Here is a 20,447-nt window from a genome sequence, read left to right on the forward strand (position 1 = left end):
GATTTCCTTTTCAATATCCAATTAAGGGTAAGATTACATAAATCGTAAGCTTCCCAGCTAAATCCAACTATAGCTCAATCATTAAATGAGACTAAAATGATCTCAAATAAAAGGCAATGCTGAATAATACTAGGCAACAAATTAATCACACACAGACTTTACCAAAAGGAAAATGAAAGTAATATCATAAAGGCCAACTATGTCTGCAGTTGTTTTAACCTCAGCTTGGGTGCCCAGTGCAGCATAACTCCTTTTGATGAACCATTTCTAGAAGCTTCCTAAACCAAAATATCTGTTAAAAATATTTCAGTTTATTTGAGATGACTCAGTTAAAGATAGAACAATCCATGGCTGTAATTATGAGGGAATTATAATAGCTTTTCTCCACAAGCTGTGGGCAGAGTAATTATTCTTCATATACTTTGCAACCCTGAACTGAGTAAAAGCCGCCAACACTGCTATGTAAAGTGGATAGAAGAACACATAATTGACAAATATGTCTGCCATTTGGAGGTCTACTGATAAGTTGGTTTTCATCTCTTGATAAGTGAATTTTGTACTGTCTACTTTAAAGGCTTAAGTACAATCTTTGAGGGTAGCTGTGTGCATTTAAATTAAACTGTAGAACACTGAGGACACTTTTCTTTACATTGAACATGACACCACACTGAAGAGTTCCAAACTCATGCAAGGGAAACAAAAGGGCCTGTCTTAACAATGAGAGAAACACAGACACTTAATTGTAATACAGGACAATAGTATGTACAACAGTGATAAGTACGAGCAAGAACATTAACTGTGCTAAAGTAAATAACATCAATATTGCCTGGAAAGTTAAGAAAAAACTCAATGAAGAAGGAATATTTAGACTGAGTCTTAAAAGGTGAAAAGGACTCTATGAGGGAGTTTAAGTAAAATAATCTCTATCTGAAGATGACATTAAAAAAATAATAAGGAATCCACACACACACAAATCTGTTGGTGCTAATAAACAAGTTCAGCAAACTTGCTGGATGTAAGATCAAAATCAGTATACTAAATAAGTCAGTTTTATTAACATACACTTGGAAATGAACAATGTGAAAATAATTCAACTTATAATAGCATTAAAAAAGAATAAAATATGAACAAATTTAACAAAAAAGCCTAAGACTTGCACACTTAAAATTTAAAAGAAAAACACTGATAGAAATTAAATAATACTTAAGTAGGCAGAAAAATATTTCATGTTCATTAAATGGAAGACTTACTATTCTTAAGATGGAAATAATCCCCAAACTGGTCTACAAATCCAGGACAGTTCCTACAAAAATTCCAGCTACCTTTTGGGGAAGAAACTGACAAGCTGATTCTGAAATATATATGCAAATATAAGGGACAAAGAATAGCCAAAGAAATCTTGAAAAATAAGAACAAAATAGGACTTATGTTTTCTGATCTACTTTGAAATAGCAATTATTTCTTGGACATGATACCTAAAGCACAAGCAATTAAAGAACTACAAATTAGACTTCATAAAAATTAAAACCTATCATGCTTTAAAGATCACTACCAAAATGTGAAAAGATAACTCACAGAATGAGAGAATATATTTGCAAATTTATACTTGTTATCCAGAGTCTACAAAAAGTCTTAAAACTCAACAATAAAAAGACAGTTAATTATGAACTGGGCAAAGGATCTGAATACACATTTCAACAAAACAGACATACAAATAAGTCAATAAGCACATGAAATGATATTCAATACCAGTGTCATTAGGAAAATGCAAATTAAAACCACAACAATTTATCTACTTAAAACAGACAACTGTAATATATAGTTGAACTATATGCAATTTTGTTCTGTTATTTGCCAAGTCTCCTGTAAATATGTTAACATATTTTCATAATTAAAAGAAAAGATAAAAAGAAAAAAACCACAAAGAGATGCCACTTCACTTTCAGTAGGATGGGCTATAATCAAAACGACAGACAATAACAAATGTTAGGAGGATGTGGGAAGTCAGAATCTTCAAAACCACTGGTAGGAATGTAACATGGTGTGCCACATTGGGAAACAATTTTTCAGGACCTCAAAAAGTTAATTAGAGAGTTATCTTATGACCCAGCACTCCTAGGTATATACTCAAGACAAATGAAAACAAATGTCCATATAAAAATCTGTACCTGAATGTTCATAGCAGCATTATTAATAGCTCTAAAGAAGAAACAATCTAATTGTCCACTGACTGATGAATGAATAAATAAAATGTAGTGTATCTATATCATGGAATATTATTTGGTAATAAAAAAAGGAATGAAATACTGATACATATGTGCTACAATATGAATAAAGGTTGAAAACATGCTAAATGAAAGAAATTGGATGCAAAGAGCCACAAATTATATGAAGTAGTTATTGAATATGTAATAAGTAAGTCCATGGAGACAGAAAAGAGATTAGTAATTGCCAGTGGCTGGGGACAAGTATGAATAAGGAACAACTGCCAATGGGTATTAAGGTTTCTTTTGGAGTGATGAAAAAATTTTCTGGAATTTGATAGTGGCAATAGTTACATAACCTTGTGAATATGCTTAAAAAAAAGTGAATCATACATTTAAAAAGAGTGGATTTTGTGGTATGTGAATTACATCTCAATAAAAAAATACAGACAACATGGAGTCATAACAACTTCCCTAAAGCATTCTCTATATGCTTCCTGCAAACCTACACAAAAGGAATTCTCAAAAATGGATTGATAATAAGACTGATACAATCTTCTGTCTCCTCACCCAATCTTATAAGATCCTTAAAATCAGAATTTATTAGAAAGACTTTCAGAGAAGGTGATGGCACCCCACTTCAGTTCTCTTGCCTGGAAAATCCCATGGACAGAGGAGCCTGGTAGGCTGCAGTCCATGGGGTCGCTGGGAGTGGGACACGACTTAGCGACTTCACTTTCACTTTTCACTTTCATGCATTGGAGAAGGAAATGGCAACCCACTCCAGTGTTCTTGCCTGGAGAATCCCAGTGATGGGGGAGCCTGGTGAGCTGCTATTTATGGGGTCGCACAGAGTCGGACACGACTGAAGCGACTTAGCAGCAGCAGCAGCAGAAAGACATTGTTTTCCCAGAGTCCAGCATAACACTTAGCAGAAAGCAGGCTTAAGGTATTTAAGCAACTGGAATCAATTTGTTGTTGCTGGAGTAAGGTGAAAGAAGAGTGGTCTGATCTGAAATCCTAGAGGTTGTCAGTGTCCAGAGAATGGCTGGGCCTAACATGAGGAGACATCTGAACTTTGTAGGTACTGGGGAACCCTTGAGAGTTTTTAAACTGGGGAATAAAATGGTAACATTTGCATCGAGAAATAAATCCCTCTGAGGGCAGAAAGATGGCAACAAAATAGAGATATTAAGTTAGGAGGCACTGAATGACCATAGATGTACAGTCAAATGACAAAATAAGCCCATGTATCAAAATTCTTCCTCTACTCTCAGCCACAAAACTGAACCGACCAATGAAAAAGAAAAATACGTTTGTTTTCTAATTCATATTGGAACTAAGGGGTGATATTATCCATTTGTCACAACCTGCAGAGGGATACAAACTGGAAGGTACCAGGAGCCAGTTGCTTTTAATGATAGGAAGGATGGGATGTATGTTATAGTAGGTAGTTATAAAGAACATCTGCAACTCAGAAACAACAAAAAACTCGATTAAAAATGGGAAAAGGACTTGAATTGTCACTTCTCTAAAAAAGATCTACAAATAGCCAATAAGCACATGAAAAGATGTTCAGCATCACTAATCATTAGGAAAATAAAAATCAAAACTATGATAAAGCACCACTTCACACCCTTTAGGACAACTATAATTTAAAAAATCAGAAAATAACAAAATTTGGTGAGGATGTAGAGAAATTGGAACACTTGTACATTGCTGCTGGACATGTATAATTGTGCATTGGCTATGAGAAAAGGTATCACAAATTTAATTTTAAATTAACTTCTAAATTTTAATTTAAATTTAATTTCCTCCCAAATTAAACTTATAGTAACTACCTGATCCAGTGATTTCACTTCTGGGTACTGTACTCAAAAGAATCAGAGCAGGGACTTGGACAGGTACTGAATGCCCATGTTCACAGCAGTATTATTCACAACAGCCAAAAGGTAGAAACAATCCAAATGTCCATCAACAGATGAATGGATAAACAAAATATAGTCTACATAAACAACGGGATAGCACACAACCTTAGAAAGGAGAGAAATTCTGACAACGTGCAACAGCGTGTATGAAGCTTGAAGACATTATATGAGTGAAATAAGCTAGTCACAGGTGGACAAATGTTGTACAATTCCACTTGTACGAAGTACCTAAAGTAGTCAGGTTCACAGAATCAGGAAACAGAAAAGTGGTTCCCAGGGGCTGGGAAGAGAAAGAATGGAGGTTTAGTGTTTATTAAATGGAGCTTCAGTTTTGGAAGATGAAAAATTTCTCAAGATGGATGGAGGTGATGGTTGTACAACAATGTGAATGTACTTAATGCCACAAAACTGTACACTTGGAAATGATTAAAATGATAAATTTTATGTTATGTATATTTTATCACAATGAAAAATACAACATATAGCAAAAGATAGAAAATTTATAATATAGCAAGAAAACATACAAGCCAGAAAACATAAGATGACAGAAGTCCAAAGTAGCAATTATGACAATAAATATCAGTGGGTTAAACTCCCTATAGACTCTCATATGGAACATAATTGTTTCAATTTTCTGCTGCTTTCAATAGGCACTGTGAATATGTAGTAGTCAAGCAAGAATCTTCATGTACCATTACCAACATTAAGAACAATCACATAAGGCATAAACTACTAGAAGTACAAAAAGAATTTGGCATAAACACAATTGTAATAGGAAGCTTTAACATACCTCATTCAGTCCTTGGCAGATCAAGTAGGTAAAAATTAAAGCAGAAATATGAACAGTCTTATCAAATGCTCACAAAAAATATGAAAAAATCATGACAAAGAGAATTTTCAATATTCTAAAAAGAAACTGTACTGACTACATCTTTTGACCAGTGCAAAACAACAACAAAAAAAGATTATATACAAAATAATTCCAACTACTTGGAAATTTTTAAAAAATAACTTAAAACAACAGAAACACAAAGACACTTCAGTTAATCTCATCAAATAAAAAGACAATTACAGTATGAAAAATTGAAATCAGAAAGATATAGTCACAGGTATAGATTATGCTTCTAAACCATATGCTAATTAATTCAACATCTGAAATAAAGTGGATGATGTCCTAGAAGAAAATTAATGAGGAAAACCAACTCAAAAGAAGTAAGAACATTTTAAGGGCAACCACTATAGAAAAAATAATAAAATTGTTAAGAAGATGCCAGGCTCCATTTACTGGTGACTCCAGGGAATATACAGTTCCCATAAATTTTTTCAGAGTGCCAGAAAAACATAGAAAATACTTCTAGGTCCAAATATCCAGACTTTACAAATGAAAACATTTGTCACTTTTGGTACTGATCTTTTTTTAAAAAAGTGTAATTGATACAATAATTCTCATAAAATTGAAGTCTCCTAACTGACTGCCTTTCTCAAGCCCCATTTCCTTCCACCCACCTCCCTTCTTCCACTTTAACAATCCTGACCATGCATGAGTTCTGGATCCTTACAGGCTGTTTTCTTTTTAAAGGTGAAGCTTTTAATCTGTGAGGATAACAGGAACCAGTCAGATGAAAGAAAAATGCTCAGCTATTTAGAAATAAAAAACAAAATAAAGCCAGTTCCCTGTATCCCTTCACTGTTGTTTAGTCACTAAGCCTATCTGACTCATTGCAACCCCATGGACCATAGACCTCCAGGCTCCTCGCCATGGGATATCCCAGGCAAGAATACTGGAGTGGGTTGCCATTTCCTTCTCCAGAAGATTTTCTTCATCTAGGGATCGAATCTGCATTCCTGAGTTGCAGGTGGATTCTTTACCACTGAGCCACTGGTGAAGCCCATGTTCCTCATACACCAAAATAAATTCCAAGTAAATGAGTTACATACAAAAACAAATCACAAAAGGAACCAGAGGAAAAAGGAGGTAGGAGGTCAACATTTACCTAAACTTGTGTATATGAAGAACATATGCTGAAGGTCCTGAAAACTTCAAATAAAAATTCAAAACTTCAAAATTAGAAAACATAATTTCACAATGTAGGAAAAAGCAGAAAATCTGAGAAGACAATCCACAGAAGAAGAAATACAGACAATTAATAAACATAAAAAATTCCCAAATTGTTATTATATCTCTAGTTACAGAAATAGGCAAATTAGATTCTACCAATGAGATATTTTTTCATCTGGTCCCTCCCCTAATTTGATAGTTTGGCAAAAACTAGGGAAAGGTAATAACGCTTAGAAGCCAGTGGGGAATATGGCCCTGATATATTAACAATGACAATGTAAACTGACAGGAAAATTTTTATCAAAATTTTTAAAAATTATGCCCACTAACTCGATGACTCTGCATCTTAAAATTTATATGAAAGAAACTTGAAACGTATGCCAACTCTCTGTATGCCTCATTTTTAACAGGAAACAATGGATACAAACTAAATAAAAATTGGACACTGGCTAATAAGTTATAATACATTTATATGATGGAAGACTTTGTGGCCTTTAAAAATTATACAGTAAAGAAATTTAATAACAGGAAAATGCTTGTGATATTATTGACAGAAAAAAGTAGGTCACAAAACATTACCTGTGAAATAAAAGTGGTCTTCTCTGGGTGGTGGGAGTGCATCGAATTTTTACTTTCCATATTAGATTTTTTTCCCACTGATTTTTTTTTTTTTTTTACAATTAACATACTGAAATTTTTATAATCAGAGAAGATATAAATAAAATTCAGTATTTAGAGTAGAGATTGCTCAGGGTGAGTATACAAAGTGGAAAGGGAAAAGGGCAAGGAATAGAACTCATGTAAACAACTAGATACAAATGACTGGTAATATTTGCTTGTTCTCAAAACAGTAAGACCTGTTCATCAGCCTTAAGAGTGGTCCACATATTGTAACTGAATTTGCTTCCTGTTCATTCACCTAAGGCTCCCTTGAGTTTCAATGATTTAATCACAGATGACGCTCTGACCACAGCACACTCTTTCTGAGTACACCTATAGACAGACAGAATCCTCAAGAATCATTCTCCCTATGACCCAGAGAATGCTGCAAGCAGCGTTCCTCTCCCCGGCTCCCTTGTGGAGCTCTAGGTGGGAACCAGACACACAGACACACACTTCCCAATTACTTTTCTCCCACACTTACCCTTCCAAGCTGCTTCCAGAAGGGAAAGAGAGAAGATCTGGGGTCCAGGGTTAGAAGAAATGGATTTTATAGTCCTTCCTCTCCTCCCACCTGGAGGCTACTGTCTCCTCCCCAAACCAGGATTCCTCAGGAAAGTGGGAGGGGAAAAGGGGAAGGGAGCTTCCAGATCTTCAAGGAAGATAGAGAAAAAGGAAGTGGTCTTACAAAAGCCTTATTTCCTCATTTACATGATCAGGTGGCAAATGAACTGGGCCTGACTGAAAATATGTTTTCTTGAAACATTCAATATAAATTTCATTTTGGAAAAAAAAAAATGGCACCATGCGAGTTCACTTTCTTTAAAACATTTTTTGGGAATTTGGGGGCAGTCCAGAGGTTAGTTAGGACCTGTGCTACTTCTCCAGAGGGTGCGGGTTCGATTCCTGGTCAGGAACTAAGATCCCACAAGCCTTGCAGCGTGGCCAAAAAAATAAAACAAAACATGTTTTAAAAGGTGTGTATTAAATCCTTGTTTAAAAATCTTTGGCAGTTTCTAGGTAGTAAAATTTACTGAAGCTCTCCTATTTGGCAGCTGGAGTTTTATATACACATTACTCAATAATCAGCACAGGGACATATGATGTCTTAATATTTCATGTTAAAGAAAAGGAAAAGAAAATAAGAAATAAAAAATCTGATTCTAAAACTGTATTCTTGCAATACTGTGAAGATTTCAGAGGGTCCTTAAAATATCTTTTGGGAGCATACTGAACTACTTCATTAAATTATCAAATAAAATAATTTTAATGAGGAATATGAAAAAAAAAATGATGGCAGTCCTGGTCTTTGCACAGGACTTTGAAATGTGGCTAATCTGATAAAGGGAAAGAGTATTTACAAGAGGAAATGTTTAGGTGTCCCTTTGCTGATAGCAGCAAGCTTACTCTCCTCCGATAACAGGCTTTATTTAGCCTGTTGTTGGCATAATTAACCACTATCAAATGAAACCACTTGAAACCACTATCAAAAGTCTCATCCTGAGCCCTCACCTCTCAAGAAATTCTTCATTGAAAAAGAAATCCATTTCAGTCACCAGCCAGTTTCCCAAACTTGGATCCCAGAAGGTCTCTCAGTTTCACTAAGTCCTTTTCAACCTGTTGTACTTAAATCCCACCAATTAGGCCAAAGACTTTGGGAAGGATCACAGCTTTAAGAAACCCACCTCAATGATCTTTGACAACTTCAAGCTTATGAAAATGCCTGGTACATAGTAGGTACTCAGTGAATTTTTCTTGAATATATTTGGTGGAAAGGTAGCTTAACAGTTGCCCTAAAGTGAATAATGAAAGTAACCCCAAAGACTATTTCAGAAATGGAGAATTTTTCCATCTTCTCTATGAGATCATAACTGGATTTGATCCGTTAATGAGCTTCTCAATCCATATTTTTGACTGACAATTATATTCCTTTATTGATTTAATTCTGGAAAGGAAAAAAAAATCTTTATGGTTCTAAAATACAGGGAGAATCATTAACTAATTAGAATCCTTTAAATATCTGCCTCCTCAAAGAGCCTAATCAAAACGTCTGGGCCTTGGCAAAAGACAAAATGCGATCTAGACCTAACACTGCCTCTTACCAGCTGTGACCTTGAGAAAGTTACATAGTGCCCCACAGAGCCAGAAGTATACACCTACCTAATAGAATTGTTGTGAGAATTTTAAGACATAATCATAGACTGCATAGACATGGTGATATGATGCATGGTAGTCAATGTATAGTAGTTATAAACACCATCATCATTATCATCAAACAATACATGGAAAATACAAGGCCTGATAAAATTTAAGAACCGCTTTAGAACTGTAGCAGTATAGCTTAGTCACTTAAGAAGTGACCTCTGAAGTCAGATAATCCAGGTTTTGCCAACAATTAGTTGTCTGACCTGGGGTCCTTAACTAGGACCTCAGTTTTCTCATCTATAAAATGGGATCCATAGTATATATTTCATAGTTTTCTCCTGAAGACTCTATATACCAAGAAATATAAACTGTTTAGAATGATGCTCAATACATGTTCTCTCTTTTAACCCAACACCAAGAATAGGACACAGCACACAGTAGGCACTCTAAATATTTTAGGAATAAATGATTTTCCCCTGTTACTTTTCCTCTTGAATATAAGAAATTAGTTAAGGAAATCTTTTGATATTTTGTGCACATCGCCCTAGGATAATCTTGAAGCTATCTGGGGTGGTTTGAACATAAACATGCAAAGCCTAGATGGTCACTCTTTTCACTGGATGTCATTTTATGACACCTTTGTCAACAAAACTTGTTAATGATTCTTTACCTCTGCTTAACTTGGACATTTTGTTCCACAAGACAAAACATTACCTTTGTTCTCTGTTTTTTTTCCCCCAAATTCTCTGCTGTTGTCTAGGTCTTCAACCTTTTACCTAGTCATTCTTAATCAGTTAAATCCTTATCAAGCCTCATCTCTCTCCTGATGGACTGGATTGGGAAGATAATAAATTCTTTTACTGTTGGAAATGCATCTGTTATGTTCTGACTCTGCTTTGATATTGGCAAATCAATCACTATAGAATTCTACAGCCCAACAGCATCTGATTGCATTTTCTGGCCTTGAATTCAAGATAGTTTGGAACCTACTTACCAATAATAAATAGTTTCTGCACATGGCAGAATGGAGAAGTAAATACAACTAGCCTACCTATCCAGCTTTCCCCTTAGGCTTTACTCTGAGATGTTTTCAGGTATTTTTGCATTCCTCTGATAAATTAAGGGAAACATAGTCAACACCTGAGAGCCAGCTTCTGAATCATCTAGCAAACAGGAAAATCAAGACATTGACCCAATTCCTAACAATGTTTTTCTTAATGCGCTGAGCCCTCAAATGCCTGGAATCGAATTGACAGCATGTTGTTTCCATTAGATGAATTATTTTAGGGGAGCTGAATATTATAACATTGATGGTATACCAAAAACTTCCCCAAAGAATATCCTCTGGGAGAGGCCTCAGTGAGAAGAAAAGAATCACTAAATTGATTTATTCTACAACTCAGTAGGATGAATGGTGTTTTAGTAGTAGGTATATAAATACATGGACCGGGGTGGGAGGGAGGCTCAAGAGGAAGAGGGTATATGTATACTTATACAGGATTCATGTTGTTGTAAAGCAGAAACTAATACAATATGGTAAAGCAATTATATTCCAATAAATAGATACATGGGTAAGATCATCATTTAATAATTAATCCTTCTTTGCTTACCTCTATTTTCAGGGTAGACATTTTAGACCTTGTTAAAAGGAATCATTTCTCTGTTGAACATACTCTAATCCCAACTTAAACTTTGCTCACAATGGTGATTTAGGTAATAGGAAGGTTAATGTGGAATGAAGGGTTTTTTGTTTTTTTTTAAGTAACCTATAAGTAGCTTTCTCAGAGCTAAACACTCCACAGACCTTCTTTTCAAACTGATCTTGGGGAAGAATATCCTGTTTGAGAACATTAGCTGATAGGTCAGTTAAGCCAATCTTGAATCCCTTGTGTCTAGGTATTTACTCATTTAAAAATTTAATGAATGCCTACCATGTCCCCAGTACTGCGCTAGTTCTTAGAGGTACTAAGATGAGTAAGATACAGCCTCTTTGGTTGCTTTTGAGTTCAATGCAGTGACAGAGCTCATAGGAAACAGTGGTGAGGAATTCACGTATTTCTTCAAAAATACCTGAATGTTTGGGATGGACATGTACAAATTGCTATTATCAAAATGGGTAACCAACAAGGACTTACTGCATAGCACATCAACTCTGTTCAATGTATGTGGCAGCCTGGATGGGAGGGGAGTTTGGGGGAGAATGGATACATGTATATATATGGCTGAGTCCCTTTGCTGTTCACCTGAAACTATCACAACACTGTTAATCAGCTCTGTGTGCTAAGTCGCTTCAGCCATATCCAACTTTGTGACCCTATGGACCATAACCCACCAGGCTCCTCTGTCCATGGAATTCTCCAGGCAAGAATACTGGAGAGGGTTTCCATGCCCTCCTCCAGGAGATCTTCCCAACCCAGGGATCAAACCTACATCTCTTACATCTCCTGTGCTGGCAGGCAGGTTCTTTACCACTACTGCCACCTGGGCTATAATTGGCTATACTCCAATATAAAAAAAAAAGTACCTGAATGCATAATAACACACTGGGCCCAGCGCTATGGGTGGGCATTTAGTAGGAAAAAAGACAGACATGTACCCTGTTTTCATACAGCTCATGGCTTAATAGGGAAGACATCATCATTAGATTACACAATAAATACTATTATTATGGAAAAGTACAAGATGCTTAAGAATATACAACAAAGGTAGAGATAACAATTGCTTTTGGTAAGAAAACTATTGGAAGTTAAGACATGGCAACAAATAAAACTCAGAGACAAAGTCTTAGTAGGTTTAAATTCTTTTGTAAGCACTTTATTCTTTCAAACAATAACTGGGAGACTTCAGGTTTAACCAACTGTGTCTATAAACTCATTAATAAAAGTAGATTTGTGGCTGTTACCCATGGTCTGAGTCCAGCTTATCTTGATGATGACTAGGTTTTCCCATAAAACTTACAAGTATACACTGATGATGCCAGCAGGTCCTGTCCACTTAGAAAACTTCAGTGACAGGCACTTAAGACACCTGTAATAAGCTGACTGCTGGCCCCCAAAGATATTCACATGCTAATCACCAGAACCTGTGAATGTTACCTTTTACAGCAAAAGGGACTTTGCAGATAAGGATCTTGAAATGGAGAGATGAGCTGGAATTATCTGGGAGGGCCTGATATAGCCACAGAGGTACTAATAAGAAGGAGGCAGAAGATCAGAGCGAGTAGAAGGCCGTGTTAGACAACAGGAGCAGAGACTGGGGTGCTGTGGCCAGGCCTGAGGAATACTGCACTGTCTAGACGTTGCAGGAGACAAAGGAACAGATTCCCCCCTGAAAACTCAGGGGGAAAAATAGCCGTGCTGACATCTTCATTTTAATCCCTTAAAGTTCACTTTGTAGTCTGACTTCCAAATATGTAATAGAATAAATCTGTGTTGTCTAAGATTTGTGATACTTTGTTACAGCAGCAGTAGGAAACTAATACAGCATCCAATTACTTATGTAAACTAAAAGGGTCTTGGGGGCTTCCCTGCTGGCTCAGTGGTAAAGAATCTGCTGGCCGATGCAGGAGATACCGTCCCTGATTTGGGAAGATTCCACATGCCGTGGAGCAACTAACCCGTGGGCCACAACTACTGAGCCTGTGCTCTAGAGCTGGGGAGCCGTAACTGCTGAGCCCATGTGCTGCCACTACTGAAGCCTGTGTGCCCCAGACCCTGCACTCCCCAACAAGAGAAGCCACTACAATGAGAGACACGGGCACTGCAACTAGAATGTAGCACCTGCTTGCCACAACCAGAGAAAAGTCACGCAGTGACAAAGACCCAGCACAGACAAATAAATAATTTTTTTTTTTAAAGGAGTCTTGGGAATCTTTATGGAAAAGTTAGTTTCATTGACATTTCCTAACCACCAGTGTATTCTGCTGCTATTCTACCTGTAGAAGCAAAATACCCTTTGTCTTCTCCCTTGGTTATAGTACACATTCAGAGAAAACTACAATGGAAAACTTAATGATAATACATGGTATGGGAAGAATTTTATTTGAAAGTGAATCGCTGCTGTTACAGTCCCTCTTCTGTTACATTCACACTTATAACTGGATCCTGCTACACAGCTAAATAGATGCATGCCACCTGCTATAGCCAATAGGAAAGCAAACATCCTATACATGGTGAAATGTACCTATAATAATTAAAGTGGCTCTAGGAAGCAAATGAACTTATTGTATCATCACCAGCAAGCGTATCGTAGCTTCTACAATTTAAAAACCCTAATCTGATGTGACAAATATTTACCAACTCTCAAATGCTTCCCAGTGCTGAAAAGTTTACCTCTGTGTATCCAGTCCTCAACCTGTGCTGGGCCTAGGAGGCTGATCTGTGCAGACTCTATCAATGGGCTTCCTTCTACATACTGCCTTCTCTTCTGCGGTTTCTGGAAGCTCTGCCCACATACTGGTAAATCATTCATTTATTACTAAATTCACCTCCAAGTTGAGTGTGCATCTTTACCTATCTTACACAATCATTTAACCTAGTTATATTTTGAAGAGAAGCAACTCCATCAGAATCTAAATCAATTGTTCTGCAAGGTCCAGACTGTAGTTATTTTAATACTCATTTGGCTACATCTGCCCCTGATGTTTTTCAATAAATAACTAATCTCTTCTAAGATTTATATTACAGAGCTCTAGGGTCTCGGTTGAGAAGTGGTCTAAATGTTTTCACAGATGCAAAGCTCTTTTCCAAGAGAAATTCAGACGTAGAGGGAAAGGGGATAACTCTTCATTTGGGTAGGAATAATGGTGAGACTTGTATTTCTGCAACAGAATATCAAAAGTCTTGACTGTAAAGTATGGCCTAAAAAGCATTTGGATCTCTTTAACTGGCAAATACTCCTGTCACTCACTAAAGAATTTAACCATGAAATAACTTTGATCTAGAAAAGACTAGCTAACATTTGATTCAACATTAAACATCCATCCACCTCAGTGCATAGAAGTCCCAGGTTTAATTCCATTTCCTGAATATAAAATGGTATCTATACATTTCCCTACTGAAGGTATTTAATTTCATTGTTTCATTACAACTCTAATGGACATCTCTGTACATATCTACTTGCAGACAAGCACACTGGGCAAGTACTAAGGTAAATATGAAAGGTATTATGTTTCACTGCTTGCAACTGCATGCTTTTATTTGCTTATGAACTGTGAAATCACTTTTGTGTGTCTTCACCAATATCTTTTCATTTTAAAGTAAAATATAATACCATAGAAAATACAATGCAATGCATCTAGTAATGGCATTATTTTATAAAAAATTATTGGTGATATATATGTACATATGGATATGTATATGTAGGTTTGTGTACTGTGTGTGGCACAGTGTGAAACAGTTTTCTTCAAAATATCTGAAAACTCTTCCATGACATATTAATAGATACAGAAGTAGAATTTCTGTGTCAAGAACACTTACATTTTTCAACCTCACTGGCTATTGACAATCTAGTTGATAAGTAAATTTTTACTTCTATCAGAATGTAGAGAAATTCCTTCTTCTTTGTATCTTCAAAATGTTGTTTTAGAACTCTTTTCTTCCAATCTAATGGACTTTGAATAACTTAACATTGTTTCAATTTGCATTTCTGTGATCCTCTAGTGAGGCTGTAAATTACCTAAAAATATATTGTATAAGCTTCCTCCTTATTTTTCTTTCTGATTGGCACTAATTCTTGCTACATTCTGGATACTGATCTTTGTCTTTTACAGAAGTTGCCAATATTCTTTTCCTAATCTATTGCTTTGTTTTTAATTTTGTGGAGTGTCTAGTCATATAGAAAGAAGTTTTAGAGTGGGAGATCCGCTGCTGCTGAGGAGAGCGTCAACAGCAGCACCATGGTAGCTCAACAGAAGAACCTTGAAGGCTATGTGGGATTTGCAAATCTCCCAAATCAAGTATACAGAAAATCAGTGAAGAGAGGTTTTGAATTCACACTCATGGTTGTGGGTGAATCTGGACTGGGAAAGTCAACATTAATCAACTCATTATTCCTCACAGATTTGTATTCTCCAGAGTATCCAGGTCCTTCCCATAGAATAAAAAAGACTGTACAGGTGGAACAATCCAAAGTTTTAATCAAAGAAGGTGGTGTTCAGTTGCTGCTCACAATAGTCGATACCCCAGGATTTGGAGATGCAGTGGATACTAGTAATTGCTGGCAGCCTGTTATCGACTACATTGATAGTAAGTTCGAGGACTACCTAAATGCAGAATCTAGAGTGAACAGACGTCAGATGCCTGATAACAGAGTGCAGTGTTGTTTATACTTCATTGCTCCTTCAGGACATGGACTTAAACCATTGGATATTGAGTTTATGAAGCGTTTGCATGAAAAAGTGAATATCATTCCACTTATTGCCAAAGCAGACACACTCACACCAGAGGAATGCCAACAGTTTAAGAAACAGATAATGAAAGAAATCCAAGAACATAAAATTAAAATATATGAATTCCCAGAGACAGATGATGAAGAAGAAAATAAGTTTGTTAAAAAGATAAAGGACCGTTTACCTCTTGCTGTGGTAGGTAGTAATACTATCATTGAAGTTAATGGCAAAAGGGTCAGAGGAAGGCAGTATCCTTGGGGTGTTGCGGAAGTTGAAAACGGTGAACATTGTGATTTTACAATTCTAAGAAATATGTTGATAAGAACACACATGCAGGACTTGAAAGATGTCACTAATAATGTACACTATGAGAACTACCGGAGCAGAAAACTGGCAGCTGTGACTTATAATGGAGTTGATAATAACAAGAATAAAGGGCAACTTACTAAGAGCCCTCTTGCACAAATGGAAGAAGAAAGAAGGGAACATGTAGCTAAAATGAAGAAGATGGAGATGGAGATGGAACAGGTGTTTGAGATGAAGGTCAAAGAAAAAGTTCAAAAACTGAAGGACTCTGAAGCTGAGCTCCAGCGGCGCCATGAGCAAATGAAAAAAAATTTGGAAGCACAGCACAAAGAATTAGAGGAAAAACGTCATCAGTTTGAGGATGAGAAAGCAAACTGGGAAGCCCAACAACGTATTTTAGAACAACAGAACTCTTCAAGAACCTTGGAAAAGAATAAGAAGAAAGGGAAGATCTTTTAAACTCTCTATTGACCACCAGTTACGTATTAGTTGCCAATATGCCAGCTTGGACATCAGTGTTTGTTGGATCCGTTTGACCAATTTGCACCGGTTTTATCCTTAATGATGGATTTAACAGCATGACAAAAATTATTATTATTATTTTTTTGTTCTTGATGGAGATTAAGATGCCTTGAATTGTCTGGGGTTGTTGTGTACTTAGAAACTAACAGCTCTAAGTACCTTTCCTACATTTTCTTTTCTTTTTTTATTAAACAGATGTCTTCAATTTAATGCAAGAAAACATTTTACTGTTGTACAATCATGTTCTGGTGGTTTGATTGTTTACAGGATATTCCAAAATACAAGGACTCTGAAAGGCTTCACTGAGGATAAATTGCCATAATATGATGCAAACTATGCTTCTTTATGATAATTATAATACAGAGGTTCCATTCAATGCAGCGTATACAATAATGTAATTTAGTCTAACACAGTTGACCCTATTTTTTGACACTTCCATTGTTTAAAAATACACATGGAAAAAAAAACCTATATGCTTACAATGCACCTAGAGCTTTTTTATAACAACCTTTTTTTTTGTTTGTTTGTTTTGAATTCTTTAAATATATATTATTCTCATTTAGTACCCTCTTTAGCCAGAATCTCATTACTGCTTCATTTTTGTAATAACATTTAATTTAGGTATTTTCCATATATTGGCCCTGCTAAAAAATAGAATATAGCATCTTTCATATGATAGGAACCAACAAGGAAACTTTCCTTTAATTCCCTTTTTACACTTTATGGTAAGTAGCAGGGGGGAAAATGCATTTATAGATCATTTCTAGGCAAAATTGTGAAGCTAACAACCAACCTATTTCTACCTATGTGCAGTCTCTTTTATTTTACTAGAAATGGGAATCATGGCCTCTTGAAAAGAAAAAAAGTCACCATTCTGCATTTAGCTGTATTCATATATTGCATTTCTGTATTTTTTTGTTTGTATTGTAAAAAATTCACATAATAAACAATGTTGTGATGTAAAAAAAAAAAAAAGAAAGAAATTTTAAATTTAGAGGTAGTGAAACATATCAACCTATCTTCTTAAAAATGATTTGTGATTTTTACTTTCTGTCTGAAAAATCCATCTATCCCTCAAGGTCATAAGAACATTCTCCTATATCATTTTATAAATTTTTTTAAAGTTTTGTCTTTTTCCAGTAAGTTCTTCAATTCATTTGGAATTTTTGCTATGGTGTGTAGAAAGGGTATAATTTTATTTTTTGATATGGAAACCCAATAGTTGCCACAACAATAATTGAATAGTTCAGTTTTTTCCCCCACTGAGTTGTCATACCATCTTCAAAAAATGCCAAGCTGTTATATATCCTTTGTCTTGTTCTGAGATTTTTATTATGTTTTACTGATCTGCTTATCTATTGCTACACTCATACCATAGCTTCAAAGTTTTAATATCTGGGAAGTCAAGTCTCTTGCCTGTCTTATATTTTTGGGATTGTTGAGTATTTTTGAATCTTTACTTTTCCTTAACTAGAGTTATTTTTCCAGGTTCTGTGTAAAAAAAAAAAAAAAATCTTATTAAGGTTTTAATATGTGTTGCCCCGTCAACATCTCTGCTGAAACTGCCTCAGCAAAACCAAATGCCTCCATCTTTGTAGACCCCAGTAGGAAATGATCCACCACAAGTACAGCCTGTACCTCACTCCCACATTCCCAATTCCATCTGAATCTGAGTGACCGAAACTTAATTGCACCTAGAAGCCTAGCTGCAAAGGGTGTTTGGGAAATGTACATCTCAGCTTTAAAGCCTCTGCAGTACAAGAAGACAGGGAAGAACCATGGATTTTTATGTTATAGTAGGTCATGAAATTGGTTTAGTGGATCACAAATGGCATTTTAAAAAACAAAATGGGACAGAATATAAGCTATCAGTGTACCAAAAAGAATAAACATGTTTCATGACAGTTTTATATACATATTTTAATGTATTTTAAACATTTTCATCTAGTAGGTATTTGTAAGGCAAGAAGAAAGAGAAATAGACAGAAACAGAGACAGAGATTAGAAAGAGGTGGAAGAAGAGGGAAGAGAAAGAATCCTTTTCTTATTGTGGTCATTATTGATAAAGCCTGAAGGCCAAAGTTCTGGGAAGGTGACAAGATCTTACGTCCCAATTAACCTTATGTACTACAATACCCCTTATCCTGTGAAGGAAGTTTCCTTTTATTCCTTGTCTGCTAGTAGCTTCTATTTTAAATAGGTGTTGAATTTTGTCAAATAATCTTCATGTATCTATTGAGACAGGCTTCCCTGATGGCTCAGATGGTAAAGAATCTGCCTGCAATGCGGGAGACCTGGGTTAGATCTCTGGGATGGGAAGATTCCCTGGAGGAGGGCATGGCAACCCACTCCAGTATTCTTGCCTGGAGAATCCCCATGGACAGAGGAGTCTGGTGGGCTACAGTCCATGGAGTCGCAAAGAGTTGGACACAACTGAGCAACTAAGCACATCTATTGAGATAACCATAAGGTCTTTCCCTTTAATATACTACACAGATAAATTTTCTAACCATGCCCTATCTTTGCATTTTTCTCCTTCTAGATATATTTTTAAAGTTATCTTCTGTATCCACCAACTCCCTAAACTTGCTATAGCCCCTGTCCCACAAACCATCCATAGTTTCTAGCATATTCCATACTTGCTCAATTTGTCAAAGGTGTTACTATATACACCCTGATATATTCTGTAAGAACAAAAGAAAAAGCCTATGTTTTACAATTCTCTATCAAATCCACAAGAAGCCAAAAAAGCTGTATTTTATTTACTGAAAAAAATCCTTTATAGGTGTCCAATTTAAGAATTAATGATCTAATAAAAAATTGTAATGGAGGAGTCAGTTCTATTAGAAAGCTGCATTTTAATTCTAGTTTAGTAGAGAGAATTATTGCAATGTTTTTGTTAAGAATATAAATCTATTAGAAGTATCTTTATCAATTTGACCTCTATAAAAATACTTGTCCAGATCATGTTTACTTGGGCAGTGTCGCAGGAACATTTATTTGCTTCTTACTTATTGTATTTGTGTTTATTTCTTTATTTTTAGATACTAAAGAATGTCTGTTATCACTTGAAATCAGTCAAATGACAAATACTTCATTTTCAATGGGCAGTGGTTTTTAACTCACTGATCAGAAAACTACAGCACAGTTTCTTTCAAGAATGTGGTGCTTAAGTTCTGGACAAGCTATTGATAAGACCTTAGACCCTGGAAGCCCTGGGATTTCTCATGTGTCTTACATTTTTCTTGTTGCTTTTTTTGGAGAAAAGAAATTTATTTTGAATACAATAAAGACATTTAAAAGGAAACTTTGAACAAACAACATATGTTACCTATAAATTAAGAGTTTTCTAATAATTTAATCCACACAAATGTACTCACGTGCACAATCTCCACAATTGCTATTTTTCAACAGTTAACAGCAAAAGGAAACACAATCTGTTTTTATAAAAGGCAAATTATTAAACTTTGCCAAAAGACCATCAAGAAAGAAACACTAAAGAAATTTAGTGACACATTTGACATGAGCAGCTGGTAGTCAAGTCTTAGCCACATGTGTTCAAACTGTATATCCTTCCCTCCCTTCTTCTATCCTAGAGTTGGAAAAAGAGAATACCCAGGGACAGAACTAATGGAATCCTTATTTATCTAGTCAGAGGCAGAGGGAACCTCAGTGCCAAAAAAAAGATGGGTTACCAGTTGGTCTTCAAAGAGAACAAAGCCAAAACACTGGCTGTCTCTGGGTGTTGAGTTTGTAAGTAATACATTTTTTTAACCTCCAGTTTCCACATTTTTTGATAATGGGGTTATTACTCTTATAATGCAAAAAGGCTGCCAACCAGCCAAGAATCACCTATATGTCAGCTTGCTGTTTTCTGTTTAACTTCACAACAAAGAGCTTCTAAGTGTCCCTGTAAGTTCTTCCTTTCTTCTTCTCTTGATGGCGGGCAGGGTCTCCATCTCCCAGAGAAAGATGCCAAGATTCCACAGTTTGGGGGTTTGGGTCAGATTCACCTGTGATGGACAAAAACGATACTGGCAGGAGTTCCACAACTTCCTTGGCTAGAAACAGCAATACATACTGTGTTCTGGGCACAGCGGAGAGAAATAAACAGTAGTAGAGATGCTTCCTATTTATAAAGGGTCCAATACATAAAGGCATGAAGGACATAAAACACTTTAACAAATACAAAGGTACAGGCTAGAACAGTACAAACCAAGAGGTAAATGGAAGAA

The 20,447-nt window shown here is 35.9% G+C and overlaps 1 protein-coding gene and 1 pseudogene across 2 annotated transcripts in view; one reads left to right on the plus strand and one right to left on the minus strand.

Moving 5' to 3' along the window:
* The first annotated feature begins 14,846 nt into the window (after nucleotides 1–14,846).
* Nucleotides 14,847–17,195, plus strand: LOC145507239 (septin-7 pseudogene; annotated as a pseudogene). The gene has a single exon (XR_014054717.1). The product of XR_014054717.1 is annotated as a septin-7 pseudogene (transcript).
* A 2,355-nt stretch (nucleotides 17,196–19,550) lies between these two features.
* The window catches only part of SLC22A15 (solute carrier family 22 member 15), a 97,802-nt gene continuing 96,905 nt past the window's right edge, over nucleotides 19,551–20,447 (minus strand). Inside the window, exon 13 of the mRNA XM_081493317.1 lies at nucleotides 19,551–20,225. The gene's annotated coding sequence lies outside the window, so the exon portion shown is untranslated. The remainder of the gene's footprint in view (nucleotides 20,226–20,447) is intronic.

The sequence above is a fragment of the Giraffa tippelskirchi genome, chromosome 5, assembly GCF_054371585.1.
Source record: "Giraffa tippelskirchi isolate mGirTip1 chromosome 5, T2T-mGirTip1v1.2.pri, whole genome shotgun sequence".
In the NCBI taxonomy this organism is placed as follows: Eukaryota; Metazoa; Chordata; class Mammalia; order Artiodactyla; family Giraffidae; genus Giraffa; species Giraffa tippelskirchi.